Source organism: Narcine bancroftii, chromosome 7, assembly GCF_036971445.1.
Source record: "Narcine bancroftii isolate sNarBan1 chromosome 7, sNarBan1.hap1, whole genome shotgun sequence".
Classification (NCBI taxonomy): Eukaryota; Metazoa; Chordata; class Chondrichthyes; order Torpediniformes; family Narcinidae; genus Narcine; species Narcine bancroftii.
In genome coordinates this window covers 141903016-141925194 of record NC_091475.1, presented here as the reverse complement: position 1 = coordinate 141925194, position 22179 = coordinate 141903016, and the positions used below count along the sequence as shown (strand labels likewise).

Below are 22179 nucleotides of genomic sequence, written 5' to 3'. Positions count from 1 at the left end.
TATTTTATTTTGAGATACAGGTTTGGGGAGCTAGAAATGTAGACCTACATGTCTTTGAGGGGCACAAGAAAGCTGGAGGAAGCCAGTGAATTAATGTGGCAATTGGAAGGATCCCTCCTACAGATGATAACATAGCATAACTGTAGGTTCACACAAAAATGATAATGAAGGAACAATCCCAGAACAAATTGGTTGGTGGAAGGGGCAAGAGAAAGTCAAGTATGAAAAGGCTGTAGGCAACATATTGCTCAATTATCATAGAGTAGCAATGGTTAAATAAGCTCAGGACTCCCCCACCCCCCCCCCCGACTTTGGGGAGGATGGTCAGTTGCACAAGTCCTAGTGCACTCCAAGAAAATAATATGAATTGTATTGATTTGGCTGGGGCTCCTGAAGAGTATCGGACTTGTAATAACAATTTACCACCCTATAGCAAGACAGTAGTGGGTGCCTCAAAATTAGCATCCAGGCAGGTTGTCTGGAAGACCTCAGGGAAAAAACGCCACAGAGTCCAAGGTGGAAGAACCTTGTACAGCACTGGAGAAACAGGTGTGCAAAATTACCTGCAATCAAAAGTAATGATGATAATATGATTTTTTTGGCAAAAGGTTGAAGAATTATTGGTGGCTCATCATTAATTATACAGACATCCTTTTAAATTTTCAAATATGTAGGCAGGTTTGGTTGGTGTTGCCTGGTCAGATCCAAAATCAAAATTGGCTCAAAGGAAGGAACAAATCCCCAGAGGAAGAACTAGAGGACTTTACTATGGCAGGTAAGGATGTAATCAGTAAAGGATAGCCAAATTGGACCAGGATTATTTTACTCAAACAAGAGTTGAAGCAGAGGCTTATGCCGAATGAAAGTATCAGACATATGTGCAGCACGGTGGCCCATATAACACCCTAAATGGGATAATGAAATCTTCTTACATCTTCTGAATGATGTTATGGGTCCACATCTGACCCAGTTAATAAAAATAGGGTTGCCTGTTGGCCACACCTTTAACCAAATTCTCAGCTGAGCATTGAGGACAGAAGCAGAGAGGGGAGAAACAGGAGGTAATACAACCACAGAGGCAGGTGTAAGACAGGGCAAGGTAATGTGGAATGTTTCAAATCTGGAAGATGGGGGCATATGGCCAGGGATTGTGAGCCCTGGGAAAGAAGACAGGTGAAGCAAATATAGAAAATAGGACATGTTCAGAACAATTGTTGGGCAAAGGTTGAAGGTAAAAGAGGATGAGGATTGTGGTCCCAGCAGGCTGAGCAACAAAAGTAGAGAGGGATCTGGCTTTCAGATCTCCACAGAGGAGTTAAGACAACTGATAATAAAATGGCAGGCAGTATCCCTTAGAGGGGTGGTTAGGGACCTCAGAATATTTGTTAATGCACTGTTATTGGGTGGGCAGTGCATTATGTTGGCAGACACTGGGGCCTCAATATTGATAATGAATCTTGGCCTACCCACTGCAGCAAAAGTTCAGTGGTCATGGGGATTGGGGGAGTATCCATGCTTTCTCAATTAAGTGAACCAGTCCGGGTACAGGTTGTGGACATGAGTACTGAAGTATGTACTTGGGTTTGCCACAATCATAAAGGCACAGTCTTCGGGATAAATCTGTGGAACACATTGGAAACATAATCAAGGCATATGCAAGAGAAATTGTTTAGGGAATGAAGATTTGCCTGTGGTAGCAGAAAGGGAATAGCAATGATTTCTGATTTTAAAGGTTTTAAAGGATGAATGGATTGTGGTGGGAGAAGGAAATATGCTTGCTAAAATATACCTCACGGTGTGAGCCACCCACAAACAGAACTGTGGCCTTGTTGATATGGCACCTGTTCAGATAGAGGGCCTATCACGGCCATCCAAATAAACCTGAAGCAGAAGTTTCAATAGTGAAGATATTCACAGAACTACAAAAGCAAGGAGTGATCCAGCCAACCATCTTGCATACAAATTCTTGCAATCTGCCCAGTACCCAAGTCAGATGGGACATACTGGTTATTGATTTAATATACCATATAACCATATAACAATTACAGTACAGAAACAGGCCATCTTAGCCCCTCTAGTCCATACTGATTTGTGATCTTGTCTAGTCCAACTTGCCTGCACCCTGCCCATAACACTCCAATCCGCTCACCTATCCAACTTTTTCTTAAATGACAAAATTAGCCTTGCTGCAACCACCACTTCTGGAAGGTCATTCCACTCAGCCACCACTGTCTGAGTGAAGAAACTCCCTCTCATGTTACTTCTATAGTTTTGCCCCCTAAACCTTAACTCATGACCCCCTGTTCTAATCTCACAAACCCTCAAGGGGAAGAGCCTATTCACATCTACTCTATCTATCCCCATCATAATTTTAAATACCTCTATCAAATCCCCCCTCAACCTTTTATGCTCCAATGAATAAAGACCCAGTCTACTCATTTTTTCTTTGTATTCTGGATACTACAATCCAGACAACATTTTAGTAAAACTTTTCTGCACGCTCCCAACCTTATTAATACCCTTCCTATAATTTGGGGTCAAGAAGTGAACACAGTATTCTAAATTTGGCCTCACCAATGCCTTGAATAGTCTCCAGATCATTTCCTAATTTTTATATTCCATGCTTTGATTTTTAAAGGCCAGCATACCAAAAGTCTTTACCACTCTATCCACATGAGATTCCACTTTCAAAGAATGATGAACTGTTATTCCTAGATCTTTCTGTTCCTCTGCATTCCTCAATGCCCTCCCCTTCACCACACATGTTCTGTTTTAATTATTCTTCCCAAAATGAAACACTTCATACTCATCAGCATTAAACACCATCTGCCATCTTTCAGCCCACACTTCTAAGCAGTCCAGATCCTTCTGCAGTCTCTGAAAACCATCTTCACTATCCCCAACTCCCCCTATTTTTGTATCATCTGCATATTTACTAAACCAATTTACCACTCCATCATCCAAATCATTAATGTAGATGACAAACAACAAGGGACCCAACACAGATCCCTGAGCCACACCGCTTGAAACCAGCCTTCATCCTGACAGGCAGTTATCCGGCATGACTATTTTTTTTACTCTCTAGTCACCGTTGAACCCATCTGACTATCTCAACATTAATACCTAGTCCCTTCCATGTGGAACCTTATTGAAGGCCTTACTGAAATCTATATAGACTACATCTACTGTTCAACCCTCATCAACCTTCCTAGTCACCTCCTCAAAAAATTCTACAAGATTTGTCAAACATGACATTCCCCGCATAAACCGATGTTGGGTCTCCCTGACCAGTCCCTGCCTCTCTAGATACTAATAAATATTATCTTTAAGAATACTCCCCATTAGTTTCCCGAACACTGACATAAAACTTACTGCCCTATAATTGCTGAGCCTACACCTGGAGCTATTTTTAAACAGAGGAACCATGTTTGTAACACGCCAATCCTACGGCACCATGCCCCACTCTAGTGACTTTTGAAAAATCACTCTCAGATCCTCTGTTATTTCTCTCTGACTTCCTTTAGGGTCCTGGGGAATATTCCATCGGGACCTGGATATTTATCCATCTTTATATTCCTCAAAAGTTCCAACACCCCCTCTTTCCTAATCCCTACATTTTCCATAATCACTCCTTTTGCTTCTCTTATCCTACACAATTCCTTAACCTTTTCCCTAGTGAATATCGAAGAGAAGAACTCATTTAATATCTCCCTCCATCTCATTCAGCTCTGCACACAGTTGTCCACTCTGATTCTCTAAGGGACCAATTTTATCCTTCACCCTCCTTTTGCTATTTACATATTTGTAAAAACCCTTTGGATTTATTTTCACCCTGTTCGCTATAGCCACTTTGTACCTTCTTTTCACTTACCTAATTTCTTTCTTAAGCTTCTTTTTACAATCCATGTATTTTCCAAGCATTTTGATTATACCCTGTTTCTTACATTTAATATAGGCCTCCCTTTTAATTTGAACTAAATTTCTAATCTCCCTTGAAAATCAAGCTCTCTCGAACTTTTGGCCCTGCCTTTTATCCTAACAGGAACATAAACTTTCTGCACCCTCAAAATCTCATCTTTAAAAGACCTCCAAATCCCCTTTACCTCCTTTCCATCAAATAAATCAGCCCAGACCATTCCTTGCAAATTCCTTTTCATTTTGTCAAATCTGGCTTTCCCCTACTCAAAAACCTTAATCTTTGGACCAGACCTATCCCTTTCCATGATTATATTGAAACTAATGGTACCATGATCACTGGATCTGAAGTGCTCCCTAATACACACCTCAGTCATCTACCCTATCTTATTCCCCAACAGCAGATCCAACACTACCCTTTCTCTAGTACCTCAATGTATTGCAGCAAATAAAAACTATCCTGCAAATTTTTACAAATTCTAATCCAACCAACCACTTCACAGAATGTGTTTCCCAATCTATATTAGGAAAATTAAAATACCCCACTAACACTACCCAGTGTGTATTACAAATCTCTGCTATTTACACATTTGCGTCTCTATTTCTCGTCCTGAATAATTACACCACTGGGTCACACTGAGCACATGTTATGTACTGCCTGCTCTGGACCTTTATATTTCCAACTTCCACCAAGGCACTAACCATATCAACTTCACTACTCCCCTCACTCAATCCCATCTCACCCCTTCAGATCACCTGGGCCTCCACTGTCTCCGCACTAATCTGAACCTCATCATCAAACCTGCAGACAAGGGTGCCACTGTTATGGTCTAACGTACTCAGCTCTATCTGGCAGAAACCAGATGACAACTCTCAGACACCTCCTCTTACTTACCCCTCCAACAATAATCCACCAATACTCATCAAAACATTGTATCACGCACCATCTCTGAACTCATCATTTCCAGTCACCTTTCCGGCATGGCCTCCAACTTTAATGCTTCCTAACTCCCATTTCTACCTCCTACCCAAGCTCCACAAACCCAATTGATCTGGAAGACCCATCATCTCTCTGTACTCCTAACCCACCAAATTTGTTTCCACTTACCTTGACTCTGTTTTGTACCCCCTGTTCAGTACCTTCCTACCTACATCTGGAACACTTCATACACCCTCCATCACTTCAACAACTTCCATTTCCCTGAATTTGATCACCTCATGTTTACCATGGACATCCAGTACTTATACTCCTCCATCCCTTGTACTGAAGGCCTCAAAGCGCTTCATTTATTTCTGGACAAACAGATCCAACCAGTCCCCCTCCTCTATCACCCTCGACATAGGCAAGGCTCCTCAACTCTTCCTCTGCTACATCAATGACCATTTGATGCTGCCTCATATACCCATGATGAGCTTGTTAACGAAGTTCATTCACTTTGCTGCCAGATTCCACCCCGAACTCATGTTCACTTGGTCCATCTCCAGCAACACTTTCCCTTTCCTCTCTCTCTCTATTCCATTTCAGGAAATAAACTCTCGACAGACATCAGAGAAGAGAAATGAAAGAGCACACGCAAAATAAGAGCAAACTTAAACCCTAAAACCTAACCTTTCTTTAAGAAGCAACAAATAATCATACTGATTTATTTAATGTCTATCCTTTTTAATCACTTTTACAAGGATATAGCACAATTTTCTGTAGCACATCATTTTATCATGTTCATGATATTATAGAACATAGAATATGGAATAATATAACACATGATGTAAGGGGTTAAGCTCACTTGTAGTTTCTCCAGCTCTATAGCCCATGATGTTGTGCTAACCTTTGTAAAGCTACTACACAATAATCACATTTTTCCCTACTTGACACCCATAACCCTCTATTATTCAAAAATCTATGTGCCTATCTAAGAGTCTTTCAAATGTCCTTTAAAATTTTAAATATAAAATTTTAAAGTTAGACATACAGCACAGTAAAAGGCCATTTTGGACCACAAATCCATGCCAGCCAATTTACACCCAAATAACCTACACCCCATGATACATTTTGAAACTGGAACCACCAGGGAAAACCCACACAGATACAGGAAGAACATATAAACTCCTTACAGACAGCGCAGAATTCACACCCTGGTCCCAATTGCTGGTGCTGTAAGAGTGCTGCATCAACCGTGCCATTTTGTATCAGCCTCCACCATCATCCTCGGAAATGCATTCCAGGCTCCCACCACTCTCTGAATAAAAAATGTACTTTCAATATCTTCCCTAAACTTTCCTGCAGTCACCTTAAACCAACAGTCTCTGGTATTTCCTATTGTTTCCCTGGGAAAAAAAATGTTGATGTCCGTCCACCCTATCGAAGCCCATCATAATCTTATATACCACTATAAATCATCTCTCATCCTTTGTTGCTCCAAAGAGAAAAGCCAGTGCTCTGTCAGCCTTACTTTATATAACATGTTCTCCAATCCAGGCAACTTCTTGGTAAATCCTCTCTGTCCACTCTTCAAATCATCCACTGTATATCCTTCCTGAAATGAGGTGAAATTGATAAGTCATGCCACTACACCATTGGACTAGGTTTTTCTTTCAATGTTATCATATGGCCCCTATATAGAGAATCAAACCATTCCTACCTGTGCATCAATCCTTGTGATCGGTTGATCCTTAATGTCCTACATTTAGGAATGTTTGGCACAAAATTCTTTCTCTTATCTAGATGTCTTCTGCCAGTATTCCCTGTATTTTATCAATAAATTATTTTTCTGATTTTTCACTCATCTGACATAAATTGTTATTTTCCCTTGTCCTTCAGTCAGAATAGGTACTAATGGGTGTCTCTACAGTTTCTTGTGTCTCTCGGTCATTAACAAGGTAATTATATCCATTCAGAGCCAGCTCTTCAGTGCTTGACGTCCTGTTTTGCAGAAACTGCCAAAATGTTTGGCCTGGAAGTCAGCCTGAAGAAAACTGAGGTCCTCCATCAGCCAGCTCCCCACCATGACTACCAGCCCCCCCATATCTCCATCGGGCACACAAAACTCAAAACGGTCAACCAGTTTACCTATCTCGGCTGCACCATTTCATCGGATGCAAGGATTGACAACGAGATAGACAACAGACTCGCCAAGGCAAATAGCGCCTTTGGAAGACTACACAAAAGAATCTGGAAAAACAACCAACTGAAAAACCGCACAAAGATAAGCGTATACAGAGCCGTTGTCATACCCACACTCCTGTTCAGCTCCGAATCATAGGTCCTCTACCTGCATCACCTACGGCTCCTAGAACGCTTCCACCAGCGTTGTCTCCGCTTCATCCTCAACATTCATTGGAACGACTTCATCCCTAACATCGAAGTACTTGAGATGGCAGAGGCCGACAGCACTGAATCCACGCTGTTGAAGATCCAACTGCGCTGGGTAGGTCGCGTCTCCAGAATGGAGGACCATTGCCTCCCCAAGATCATGTTATATGGCAAGCTCTCCACTGGCCATCGTGTCAGAGGTGCACCAAAGAAGAGGTACAAGGACTGCCTAAAGAAATCTCTTGGTGCCTGCCACATTAACCACCGCCAGTGGGCTGATATCGCCTCAAACCGTGCATCTTGGCACCTCACAGTTTGGAGGGCAGCAACCTCCTTTGAAGAAGACCGCAGAGCCCACCTCACTGTCAAAAGACAAAGGAGGAAAAACCCAACAAAAGTGAAGCAATGCCAATGAATAATGCGGATTTCACAAAGTTTAAGAAAGAATTGCCATTTAGATGGCAAACACAAGCAATGCGATACCTAGGTATACAACTAAATAAAAATCTCGGCCATCTATATAAACTCAATTACCATCCATTAATGAAAAAATTACAAGACGACTTAGAGCATTGGAAAGACTTACCACTAACACTGATAGGAAGGATAAACTGTATTAAAATGAATATTTTCCCAAGGATACAATGCCCATTTCAGTCATTACCAATACACCTAACAGAGAAATTCTTCAAGGAGTTAAAGAAAATAATAAGGAAATTCTTATGGAAAGGGGGAAACCAAATATAGCACTAGATAAATTAACAGAATGGTACAAACAAGGAGGCTTACAACTACCAAACTTTAAGAATTATTATAGAGCCGCACAATTAAGATACCTATCAGATTTTTATCAAACAAGGGAAAAAACAGTTTGGACCATATTAGAACTAGATAAAATAGGGGAGAAGATACCTGAACATATACTATATAAATGGGATGAAAAATTGGTGAAACGTAGGAATTCACCGGTATTGCATCATCTGCTCAACATTTGGAAGAAGATTCATGTAGAAAGGAATAAAACAAATTACCAACTACGAAAACTAATATTGACGCAAAATCAGCTAATCCCTTTCACAATAGATAACCTTTCCTTTAGAGAATGGGAGAGAAAAGGGATCAAAAGAATAGAAAATTGTTTTTTTGGAAATAAATTATTATCCTTTGAACAAATGAAGGATAAATATAATATAACTCACGATACAATGTTTGCATACTATCAACTGAAAACCTACTTGAAGGACAAATTGGGAAACAGTCTGAGGTTACCAGAAGGAAGCAATTTTGAATATGTGATTACAGACACAATGATAATTAAAAAGTTTGTAACAAACATGTATATCAAACTGCAAGAAAAGGAGAACGAGGAAACAAATGGTAAACCTAAACAAAAATGGGAACAAGATCTAAACATAAAGATTAAGAAAGAAACATGGGAGAAGCTATGCTCCAGAACTATGAGAAATACAATAAACACGAGGTTACGCATGATACAATATAATTGGTTACACAGGCTATACATCACACCTCAAAAGTTAAATAAATGGGACCCAACAGTATCAGACAGATGTTTTTGCTTTGAAAAGGAAACGGGAACAACAATTCATGCAATTTGGACATGTGAGAAAGTGTAAAAATTTTGGGAAGAACTAAACCAGATATTAAATAGAATCACAAAAAGCAATATATCAAAAAACCCAGAGGTCTTCCTCCTAAGTAATATAAGAAACAAAGAATTTGGACTCGATTTGGATGGAGCACAAAAAAGATTTGTTATGATAGCCCTAGCTGTAGCAAAAAAATGTATTATGTCAACATGGAAATTAGAAGACAACTTGAGAATACAACAATGGTATATAGAAATGAATAAATGTATTCCATTAGAAAAAATAACATATAATTTAAGAAATAACATTACAATATTCGAACAAATATGGGAACCATACATGAAACACAATAGAGAAATCCTACCACGGACCTCCACCACCTAAAATTACAGAAGGAGAAGACAATGAAAAAAACTGACTCAGTAAAATTTCTTGTTTATTTTTATTAAGTGACAACATTGTTTAATGGGTTTAATGTATCTTATAGATTGAACTTTAAATAAATGGGGAAGGGAGGGAGGGAGGGAAGGGAGTGGGGAAAAGGGGGAGAAAATGACAGTATATATTTAGGAAGAAAATGTCTGTATGCATTTTGGTCAATATGGTTGATAGTGTGAAAAATTTAAAAAAAAACAAAAAAAAAAACAAGCTAATTACCTTGTTAAGCAGGAGATTATTCTTCCAATATTTATCTGCACCAATGGAAAACCATCTCATTTCTTCACCTGTATTTTCAATTATTTTTGTCTTTTAAAGATATGTAATTTTGTATTACATGTGGATTATGACCTATTGGTCATTTCCCTTCAATACATGAGTAGCCTCAAAGTTGCTTCCAATTAATGTTCAATAAAACTACCTTCTTGATCTAATGGCTCAATTGTTAATGGTCCCCATCTAAAGAATACCTCCTTCACCTGATTGTAAGCCATAATTGAAGCAGTAGTTGCCTTACAAGGAAACACTTCTGTGAAACTATCAAAGCTCAATGGAAATCAGAAGAGATGCTATAAAATTCATCTGTGCAATATTCATCTGGGGTGGTAGGTTAGCCTAGAGGTTAGCACAATGCTGATACAGCACAGTGATTGGGACTGTGGTTCAAATCTCATGCTATCTGTCAGGAATTTCTACCCCTATGTCTGCATGGGTTTCTCTGGAGTCACAGGTTTCCTCCCACCCTTCAAAATACACCAAGCAATGTAGGTTAATTGGGTGTAATCGGGCAGCTTGGGCTCTTGGCCCGGTTACTATGCAGAATGTATGTCTAAATTTAAATAAATGTTTTTTTAATTGCTGGGGACAATTTGATATTCAGCTTGTTTTTTGATGTGGATCTGGATCATGGCAAAATAAATATGATAATTCAGTTAAAATTTCTCTCTATTTTCCTTCTAATTGTGACATGCAGTCAAAAGAATTGTGCAGGCTGTGGGCTGCTGGAGGCTGGCTCATGGGAACCAGATGTCGGCACTGAGATTCGAGAGGGTGCTGTGCTGTCAAAGAGCCTCTAGTGCTGAAGGTCTCCTGATGATATTGGAGCTTTGAATCTGGAGCTCAGATTGCTGAAGGATGGAACTAGAGTCTGTGTGGCTACTGAGGCTGTGGGACTGCTGAAGATGAATCCATCATCACGTTGATTCTGAAGGGACTCTCATTTGCTTCTCTTTCTCTTTTACTGTAAAGTGTGCTAGGTGACACTAATGACAGAAGACAATTTGGGGTAATATTACATGTTCTGTAATATTATATGATAACAAAGGGATCTTGAATCTTAACCTACAGACTGGGGGCAATTTGCATCAGCTAATAATCCAACTACCTTGCATACCATTTTGGTCTTTACATCTTGTTAAAGGCCTTGATAAAATAGATATCAACTGTGTCCCCCACCTTACCCTCATTAATCCTCTTCAACACCTTTTCAAAAAACTCATGAGACATGATTTCTCATGCACAAAGTGATGCTGGACACTACTAATCAGTCCATGTCTTTCAAAATGCTGGCAGATGTAGTCCCTAAGTATCCCCTCCAGCAACGTTACGTTTAGCTGGCTTGATCAAAAAAATATATGATTACTAATTGTTATAACTATCATATATTTGTTGTTTGTAATAACATATTCAAATAACATGATTCAATGTGCGGAGATTATGGAGAGGAATATATAACATCTATGGTGAAATGCTCTGAGAGCTTAGTTATGACCAGAATTAACATGTACCTAAGCAAAGGCTGAACCCTCTGCAATTGGCCCATCATCACAATTTGTCCACAGCAGATGTAATATAATTGGCTCTCTACTCAGATTCAGATCATCCAGAATAGAGCAACTCATACACAAGACTGCTCTTCGTCAACCACAGCTCAGCCTTCAATGCTATTATTTCCTCTGTGCTAGTCAACAAGCTACAAACCCCCTCTATAACTGAATCTTTGGCTTCCTCATTGGAAGACCACAGTCTGTATGAAATGGAAACAACATCTTCTCACTGATGATCAACACAGGTGGTCCTCAAAGATGCATGCTTAGTCAACCACTGTACTCACTATACACCCTTGTCTGTGTGGCTAGGCATAATTCCAATGCCAATTCCAATGCCATATACAAATATGTCAATGATACCACAGTTGTCATCAGAATCACAAATGGTAATGACAAACCATAGTGATGTCACTCCAACAACCTTTCACTCAATGTTAGCAAAACCAAGGAGGTGATTGTAGACTTCAGGAAGGAATCAGGAGAACATGCCTTATTTCTCATTGAGTATTCAGTCATGGACAAGGTCAAGAACTTCAAATTCTTGGGTGTCAACATTTCTGAGGACCAGACTTGCAATCATGAAGAAGGCTTTCCAGAGGCTTTACTTTGTGAGGTGTTTGACATTTGGTATTAAATTAAATTAAATTAGACATGAAGCATTGCAACAGGCCAATTTGGCCCTACGAGTCTGTGCCACACATTTTACATCCCACTAACCTACACCCCTGTATGTTTTTTATAAATTGTTGTAAATTTTATTTAAAAGATAGAAAATAAAATCACATGCAGTATAGTAATAACCAAAAAATGATTTTACAAAGATATATATATATATATATATATATATAAACAAAACAAAACAAATAATTTTAAAAATCAAAAAAAACCCACCCCATCCTCCCACCCCTTCAGCCAGCTCCCTTAACGAGAGCAAAAACAAAATAGATTATATATATATATATATATATATATATATATATATATATATATATAAAAGAAAATATTATAAATGTTCATAACATTACGAAATATATCTAAGTGCATATATTTCAAATACGGAGACCATTTAATAACAAAAGAATAAGAATTATCATGTAAATTATAGGTATTTTTTTCCATGACAATACATACTTTCAATTCATTATGCCAGCATAATATATTAATCTCAGTATCATCTTTCAAGTACTAGTAACAAATTTACATGCTACTGATAACATCAAACATACAAAGGCAATTTGAATTTTATCTAATCCCATTCCCCTTAATAAATACAAATTTCCCAAAAAAAAGATTGTTGGATCTAATGGTAATATAAAATTATATAATTTTTCCAAAACTACTTTAATTCCTTTCCAAAATGATTGAACTTTAACACAAGTCCAAACAGCATGTAAACATGTTCCAATACATGAGCCACATCTAAAACAAGAATCCAAATTACTAAACCCATATTTTTTTTTTTAGCTTTTCCAGGGATAAAAATATAATTGATGTAAAAAATTATAATTAACCATTCCATATCTTACATTAGTCAATTTAATTACATTATCCTGATACATAGTCACCCAATCATCTTCAGGAAAAATAAATACTAAATCACTCTCCAATTTAAGTTTAGATTTCTCCCAATCTGATTTACATGCCATATTATCTTGTAACCAATTATACATAACTGAAATATAACCTTTTTTTGGTATAGAGGAAATAAAAATTCAAATCTTGACAGAGTAGGTAAAGTCATCTCTCAACCATAATTATCTTTTATCAAAGCTCTCAGTTGATAATACATAAACAAAGAATTTACAGGTATATCAAACCTTTTTCTCAATTGAAAGAAAGAAATTGTCCCTCTTCAAAATAATCCTGTATTGTCTTTATATCTTTAGAGTCCCAAATCTTTAAAATATTATTAAACATTGAAAAAGGAATAAGCTGATTATTATACAATGGAGTTAGAATTGATAATTTATCTTTCGACCCTAACACTCTGCTTTTTTTAATCCAAATCTTTAACAAATGTTTTAATATCGGCATATCATATTGCTGTAATAAAATCAAATTCCAATTAAATATAAATTAATGTATTTCAACCCTAGAAATATATATCTCCACTTTAGCCCAGCTATCAGGCTGATCTAAATCCATCAATCTACAAACAAACTTCAACTGGGCTGCTTCATAATAATCTTGAAAATGTGGTTACTGAAGTCCGCCCAGTGCATACTTCCATGCAAGTCTATGCAATGCCACTCGAGCTAATTTACCTTTCCATAAAAACTCTCACACTGCTTTATTCAAATCTTGAAAAAAACCCTTTGGAAGTAAACAAGGTATTGACTGAAATAAATATTGAATTTGAGGATAAATATTCATTCTAATATAATTTAACCCGACTGATCAAAGTTAATGGAAGATCTTTCCACTTAATCAAATCTGCTTTAATCTGTCTTAATAGAGGCACATAATTTAATTGATATAATGATTGATAATTAGTATTCATAAACACACCTAAATATTTAATTTTACTTGTCCACCTTAATTTTGTAATAGTTTTAAATTCAGAATAATTTACCACTCCAATTGGTAAAATTTCACCTTTATCCCAATTAACTTTATATCCCGATAATTCTCCAAACTTTGACAAGCACTCTTGTAATTGTTTCAACAATTGTTCCAGTTCCGTCAAGTATATCAACACATCGTCCGCAAATAAGTTAATTTTATATTCTTCATTCTTAACCTTCATCCCTCTAATTTCTTGGTTTTGTCTAATAGCTTGAGCTATTGGTTCTATAGCCAATGTAAATAACGCTGGTGACAATGGGCAGCCCTGCTGAGTTGAACAAGTCAATTTAAATGGTAAAGAAATCTGTCCATTTGTTACCACCCTGGCAATCGGGTTCATATATAAAAGGCAATAAAACCAATAAAAAAGGGCAGAATTTAAATTTCTCTAAAACTTTAAATAAAAAATCCCACTCAACACTATCAAAAGGTTTTTCTGCATCTAATGCAACCATGGTTAGGTTGCTTTTGTATGCGTTGACCAAAGTAATTAATCAAAATATATTGTCTGATGCACTTCTATTCTTAATAAAACCTGTTTGATCAATATGTACTAATTTGGGTAAATATTTAGCAAGTCTATTAGCTAATACTTTTGCTATAATTTTATAATCTACATTTAATTAAGAAATAGGCCTATATGAAGACACTTTTAATGGATTTTTTTTTTGGAATAACAGTTATTAAAGCACTTGAACATGATTCTGATAACTTCTGATCTTCAGTAACTTGATTCAACACTTCTCCAAATACATTAGAGAAATCAGCATTATAAAGTTTATAAAATTCCTGAGGAATCCATCATCCCCTGGGGACTTTCCATTAGGCATTTCCTGAATAGCTTCCTTAATTTCAAAATCTATAAATGGAGATTCCAATTCCTGAATATCATTCCCATCTAATACCATTAAATTTAATTTAGATAAGTAAGAGTCAATAGAACCATTATCCTATTTCCCCTCAGAAGTATATAATTTTAGATAAAATGAATAAAACTGGTAGTTGATTTCCTGAGGTTTATAAGTAACTTTTAAATTCTTCTTAACAACATTAATAGACCAAGATGCCTGTTCAGCTTTCAATTTCCAAGCAAGTACCTTATGAGCTTTTTCCCCTACTCAAAATAACATTGTTTAGATCAATTAATTAAGCACCCAAACTGATGTTTGTAAAGTATTATAACATAATTTCAACCTTGCTAATGCAGCTTTTTTTAAATCTTCTGTTACATCTTTCTGAAAATCTTTCTCTAAGTCAGCAATCTGATTTCTAATTCTAAACTTTCTGCCATATATTGTTTCTTAACTTTCATAGAATAACTAATGATCTTCCCCCTCAAATAAGCTTTTATAGCATCCCATATTACAAAATGACTATCCACAGAATTAACATTCTCAGTCAAAAATAAAGATATATGCTCTTTAACAAAAGTAATAAACTCTGGTTGTTTCAATAACATTGCATTAAACCTCCATCTAAACGATGAACGTACTACCTCCGAACTTTCACAAGAAAAAAGTAATAATGAATGATCTGGTATAACTCTACTTTTATATTCAACTCATAATACTCTACCTTGTAAATGTGCTGATACCAAAAATAAATCAATTCTAGAAAAGAAATCAGTCGTGAAGAGTAAAAAGAAAAATCTTTCTCTGTAGGATTAACTTTTCTCCAAATATCCACCAAATTTAAATCTTTAATTAATGCATTAATTTGTGTTTCCATCTTTGATTTCCTTATACTTTTTTGATTTCTGTCCAATAAGGGGTCCAGAACACAATTAAAATCACCAAAAACTAAGACATTTTCATTAGCTTGAGTTAACAATAAAAATGCTTCTGAAATAAACCACTCATCGTCTATATTAGGAGCATAAAGATTCAGCAAAGTCCAAGATTCAGCAAAAAAAATACAATTCACTCTTAATACCCTGAAGATCCCAATTCAAATTGTAAATTTTTATGAATCAAAATCGCTACTCCTCTTGCCTTAGAATTAAAGGAAGAAGAAAAAAACATGACTAACCCAATCTTTTTTCAATTTCAAATGTTCTTTTTCAGTCAGATGTGTTTCTTGTAAAAAAAAAATGTCAATTTTCATTTTTTTTATACAAGCCAATATTCTCTTTCTCTTAACTGGATTATTTAATCCTGGAACATTAAAAGTTGCAAAATGCAATTTAGACATCTTTATAACTACTAATATATCTACACACTATAAAATAATGCTCCCCTTTATAATTCTTCAAAAAAAATGAAAAAAAAAAACCCACCAAAAAAACACAAAAACACAAAAAAAAACACCCAAAGCTCGTAATACCCTAAAAATCTGGGCGTGGTACACCCACTAGTGGCAGATGACTATCAAAGTTTTCAGTGTCATCCATCCCCCCAGCCAGATACATATTTATTATTTAATTAAACACAATAAAATATAGTCCATATATTCAACCCAATGATTCCAAACCCAACAACTGCTCCTGATCTTCAACATCAAGAAGACTTTGTGTCAATTCTTCTTTCTTTCCATTCTTTCCATACCCATTTCCATTTACCTTCCTCTTAGGAGACAGCGGAGGAGAACGCCCATTTCTTCACAGTTTTGGCAAAGAATTTGCAAAAACCAAAGCATCGTGATCATTCTCAAAGATTTGAGATTGAAATTTTCCATAAAAATCCTTCAAAATTGCAGGATAACGAAAAGCAAACTTGTAGCCCTTTCTCCACAAAACATCTTTAGCCTTATTAAATTCTCATCATCTTCTAATAACCTCTTAGCTCAAATCGGCATAAAAAATGCTCTGTTATTTTGAACCATTAATGGAGGCTGACTCTTCTGTGCTTTCTGTACCGCCATATTTCTCTGTCTTGGTATTTTAAACAACAAGCCAAGACTGCCCTCTGTGTTTGTCCTGGAAGTGGTTTTCTTCTCAGAGCTCTAGAGCCCAATCCAATTCCAAGCCTTCAGGAAAAAAAGCTCTTTACCCAGCACCTCTGGGATCCAATACTTAAAAAAAAAAATATAGGATCGGAACATTCAATGTCTTCTGGAAGACCAACTATTTTCACATTATTCCTTCAGCTTTGATTTTCCAACAAATCAGTCTTCTTCAATAAGTCCCTTCTTTGAATCCCCAATCTAAAAAAAGAACTTTTTCCATTTTTTTCTCTATTACATTCCACCTGATTTTGACACTCAGAAAAGGCTGTTTCAATTTTCTTAAAATTATCTTGCGCAGTATCAACTGATTTTATGCATCTATTAATATCACTCTTAACTACAGTCATTTCCTGTTTCATAGTTGACATTTCATCACACAAGGTATTCATTTTTATTTTCATCTCCATAAATCCTTGGTTCATCTGAGTTGATAATTGTTTTGACATATTGTCCATTTGACAAGCAATCCCTTCCAAAAGAGTGAACATTCCAGATTCCACCACCACTTTATGAGGTCTACCTTCTTTAACTACAGGCTCCTCCCCATGGGCAAATTCCAGTAAGGTAAGTTCCTCTTCTTCCTCAGTCATCATAAATCATTTAGCTAAGCGGCTGCGGGTCTGGACACCTGCCACCGGCACCCCGACCTCTTCGGGACGCTGGCGTTCAGGCTCCCCCACAGCCCATACTTTGTCCAGCAATTCTCAGACCCGTGATGCCCCACGCAAGCCAGGCAAAGCCACTGGATGCGCAGGAGCATCCTCCGATGCTACATTGCATGTCCCTGGGCCACCCAGCAAGGTTACGGGTATGCGGGTCCCCTTGTTGGCCTTGCCGCTCACGCACACAGCTTCACGTGAATGTGGGTTGGCAATGGCTAAACTCACCAAAGTGTCAGCACCATCTTGCGGAGGCAGGATTGGCGCCATGGAAAAACTCGAATGGGCTGGAGTCCTCTGAGTCTTGGAGGTTCCCAACGATGATTCCATGGATTCAGCTATGCAGTTGGGCCTCAGTTCTTCCACTCTTTTGTATGGTAATTTTTTTTGAAGTTGAGTTTTAGATTTTTTAACATTAGTTCCCATAATAAATCACTGTTATTTAAACAAATGTAAATATTGTTTTTAATCACTTATATGCTTTTTTAAAAAAAAAAACTGGGTATTTAGTAATCCAGCTGGGGATAGGTGGAATACACATCTTTCTTCTATGCCATCTTGCCACGCCACCCCCCCCCCCCCCACCCCTGTATGTTTTTGAAGGATGGGAAGAAACCAGAACCCCCAGAGAAAACCCATGCAGACATGGGGAAGAACATACAAATTCCTTATAGACAGCGCCGGATTCAAATCAAGTTCTGGTCCTGATTGCTGGTGCTGTAAAGGCATTGTGCTAACTGCTATGCCAAACATGCCTCCCTTTGAGAGTCTTTGGTATGTTAACAAAGACTTTTGAAAACTACAGGTATACCATGGATAGCACTCTGGCTTGTTCTAACACTGCTTAGTATAGAGGTGTACACACTCAGGACAAAAAAATTCGAGAGGGTTGTAAATTCGGCCTGCAACACCATGGGCTCCAGACTTCCCGAATCCACTGAGGACATCTACAAGAGGCAATGTCTTAAGAAAGCAGCCTTTCTCCTCAAGGAACCCCCCACCCCACACCCTCACCCAGGCCATGCCCTCTTCACTCTGCTACCATCAGGAAAAAGGTGCATGAGCCTGAAGATGAGCATTCATTGGCAGAAGGGCATCAGATTTCTGAATGAACAATAAACCAAACCACTGCTTTACTTTGACATTTTCTTGCACTTTAAAAAAAAATTATGCTGTATTGATTTATATAAATGTTTGCACTGCGACATGTTCATGACAATAAATTCTGATTTTGATTCTAATTCTGATTTTTCTAAAGGCCAATGCAGCAGAAATAGATGACAATCTGATAAACAATGGAGTGAAAGATTGCAGCGGGTAGACTTGAGTTCATAATCAGATCAACCACAATTTTATTAAATTGTAGAACAAGGCTTAAGAGGTTGTGGAGCTTATCCCTGGTCCGATTTCATGTATTTGTACTTTCAGATGTTCATAATTTTGAGCAGAATGGAGGAGAGAGGGGATTTGCAGAGACCGAACACAATTTGTTGGATAAGACCAATATCAATAGCACATGAAAACTTCACAAAGGCAAATCAATTCTCCAAAAATGCAAAAAGTGGTTAAGAGATGACAGCAACATCCTATATTAATGAAAGAGCCTAAAGACTTCAGGCAGCACACACCCATTTGGCTAGGTAAGAATCTGGTTGGAACATCAAGGATGATATTTGGTTCACATCTATTCCAGCAGGTGCCCATATATCCACTGCTGTAGATTTAAAGAGCAAACACTGTATCTTCCAAGTTACAGTGGTGGCTATTTCTCAAGAGGTTTTAATAGATTTTGGTGGGGAAATAAGATTGGTACACATTTGTTAGCACAGTCTTGGAACCTTACTAAATACTCAAGGAAATGTTGCATATGGTCCTGATTTTGGAATAGCAGATCGGAGCAGGACTTCCACTGTGTGAGTTTAAATGTAGCATGTTATAATTGGACCATGTAAACTGGCAGAGCCACTGAGTGTCACCTCCAGTGCTCCCGCAGCCTCTGTAGGACTCCTGTTTGATTCATCCCAAGTTCCCGAACCAAACCTCTGTCATGATCAGGAAGAATTCTGTGCCCAAGGCCCTTCGGCAGCTTTTCTTGCCCTCAGTGCCTTCTTGAAGCCCAGCTCCGATTCTTGGTTCCAACAGGCCAGTCTCCAGTAGTAACAGCTTTTATGAGTCCTCTTAACTGTCAGTCACCAGCAGTCCGCAGCCTGTGCGGTCATTCAGCCACTGAGCCCTCTTGCTGGTCTGCTGCCATGGTCTCCATCCTGTAGGGTTATCTCATTTACTTCTCCTTCTCAATGGAGTTGAATGGATGTTTTCTCCATTTCTGGTGCCCTGTGTCGGTCCGCTGTTCCCCTCGAGTCTGCAAGCCCTCATAGCTGATGGTGAGCATAGGCACTGCTATTTTGGGCACATATCCAACATTTGCAGGATTTTACTTCCAAACACTGTCAGCTCCATTAACAGGCCATTTAAAGCCTGTATAGAGCTGCCGGCATTAGGAATGGGTGGATGGACCCTTCAGAGCACTGTCTCCACTCTCACCTCTCCCTGGGTCTGCACCAGTAATGGCAACATTACTTACAGTGACTCCAGCATTTATTTAAGTTGTAGTGGTAGAATTCAGAAACAGTTAATGGGAATGTGCAGAGAATAAAATGGAATCAGTGTAGGATTAATGTAAATAGGTGCTTGTAGTTGGACACAAATTCTGTGGACCATAGGGACTGTTCCCAAGTTATTTATTTCCATGATTAGGACCTGACTCTGACTCACTTCCCTTGAGAATCTATTGCCTTGTCTCAAGGAGAATTGGTTATGGAGCCTATTATAAGCACAGCACAGCTAGCATAATGGTTAACACAGCACTCTTGCAGTGCCAGTGATTGGAATCTGGGTTCGAATCCCACCCTGTCTGTAAGGAGTTTGTACGTGCTCCCCATGTCTGTGTGGTTTTTTTTCTGGGTGCTCCGGTTTCCTCCCAACATATTAAAAAATTGTACTGGAGACTGAAGGTTAATTGGGTTTATTGTGCGGCATGACCTTGTAGGTTGAAAAGGGCCTGTTACCATGGTAAATTAAATCTAAATTAAGTTAGTACATCTAGATCATTCTTGATTGGTGATTGGTGGTCTCCCATTCTCTTACAGTCTGAAAATGGTTAAAATGCTGCACTCCCTCTTTCTGGAATTCACTATTCTTGAACATTTAACAATCTGTAGTGAAAATGGCTGTCACTTAAGACCCAATCTCTGGATATTGAATCTGTACGTCTCGTTGACAAAACTTTATGTCCATCTGGTTATCCCCAATGTAAAAAAAATAAACTGAGAATTGCAGCTCTTTCTCTTGTTAACCAGAAGAATTATGTTCCAATTACTTTCCCAGATCAATATTCACATAACTCTGGAGTGTTTCAGCAAATTTAAAGAATTCCAAACAACAACACTCCCATAATTTCATTTTTTATTCTTGCTCAGCAAATGTATATTAATTTCACTCTGCTGACTCCTTTAAACAAATGTGCTGGAGAAAATCAGCAGATAATGTGGCATGCGTAGGAAGTAAAGGGTAATGTTTGAGTATTGCATGATCCCAGCATCTGCATGGTTTTGGTTTCAGTCTAAAACTGTCCTTGTGTCTATGTCATTTGTTTGGATCATTTGAAAGGGTGAATCATGGTAAACTATGTCTCTTGACTAGAAATCCAAAATCAGAGAGGAGGGTTAGAGTTGCAATTAATGCCACACTATTACAGCACTCGTGATCAGGCCCGGGGTTCGAATCCCACACTGTCTGTAAAGAGTTTGCATGTTCTCTCTGTGTTTGCATGGATTTTTCCCAGGGGCTCTGGTTTCATCCAACTCCTCAAAACGTACCGGGGATTATAGGTCAATTGGGTGTAATTGGGTGGCAAGTACTCATGGGTTGAAAGTGCCTGTATGTTTAAATTTCAAATAAATAAAAAGCAAAGTTAGAGTGAGTCCAGAGTGTTGATCATAAATGGAAATGTTAACCTCAAATAAACCCACTTAAAAATGTGAAAGATGTGATGGTCGTTGACTGAAAAGCTTATAAAAGGGTGTGGGGCTAAAGACATTCCTATCTGCAATGAGACCAGCACGTGCATGCTAAAGTAAAAGCTCATGTATTGGAAGCCATGTTCAACCAGTCCTGTTGAACAAATAATCCTTCATTGCCATTTCTGAGATCGCATCCATTTCTTTCCTCACAGTTCTTGTTTGCTCCCCAGAATATCAAGTAGGAGCAAAACCTGTGGGACTGGACAATATTTCAGCTGCTGTACTGAAGACCATGGTCTAGAACTAGCTGCAACTCCAGACCAGGTGTAGGAGTGCAATACATACTGCTCAGAAAAAAGGAACAATACAAATTCATTAATTAAGTTAAACCAGAAACTCGGCAAGTGAAGGAGTCAAGTGCAATACACAAATGGGCTGGAGAAATTCAGCAAGCCATGCAGAAACAACAGGAAGTAGACAGTATCCAATGTTTCAGTCCTGGGCTCTTCATGCAATAACAGGCAGGCTTCTGAATAAAAAAAAAATGTGAGGGGTGGGGTGGATAGGAGATAGAGGAATGGCAGGGGGAGGAGCATGGGTTAATAGGTAAGAGGTCGGACGTGGATACAGGTGAGAAGGTAAAATAGAAATATATTGAGAAGAGGGATTCTCTGGTAGGAAAAGGAATGGAAAAGGGTGGGTAGCAGGAGGAAAGCAGACTGAAGGATGGGAAAATAGAGAGGCACAAGGCAAGAGATTAATAGAATCTGGAGGTCGATGTTAATGCTGCTTGTTTGGACAATGCAGAGATGGATTGTAAGATGTTGTTCCTCCAATTTGCAGGTGGCCTGTTTGGAAATGCACGTACAGTAATTACTTTACTGTCAGTCA

At 38.1% G+C, this 22179-nt stretch overlaps 1 long non-coding RNA gene across 1 annotated transcript; it reads left to right on the top strand.

Annotated features, from left to right (window-relative positions):
- The first annotated feature begins 18523 nt into the window (after positions 1-18523).
- LOC138739937 (uncharacterized) lies at positions 18524-20535 on the top strand. The gene is made up of 3 exons (XR_011342583.1): positions 18524-18583; positions 18695-18906; positions 20416-20535. It is a non-coding gene; the product is annotated as an uncharacterized lncRNA (long non-coding RNA).
- Positions 20536-22179: the final 1644 nt, after the last annotated feature.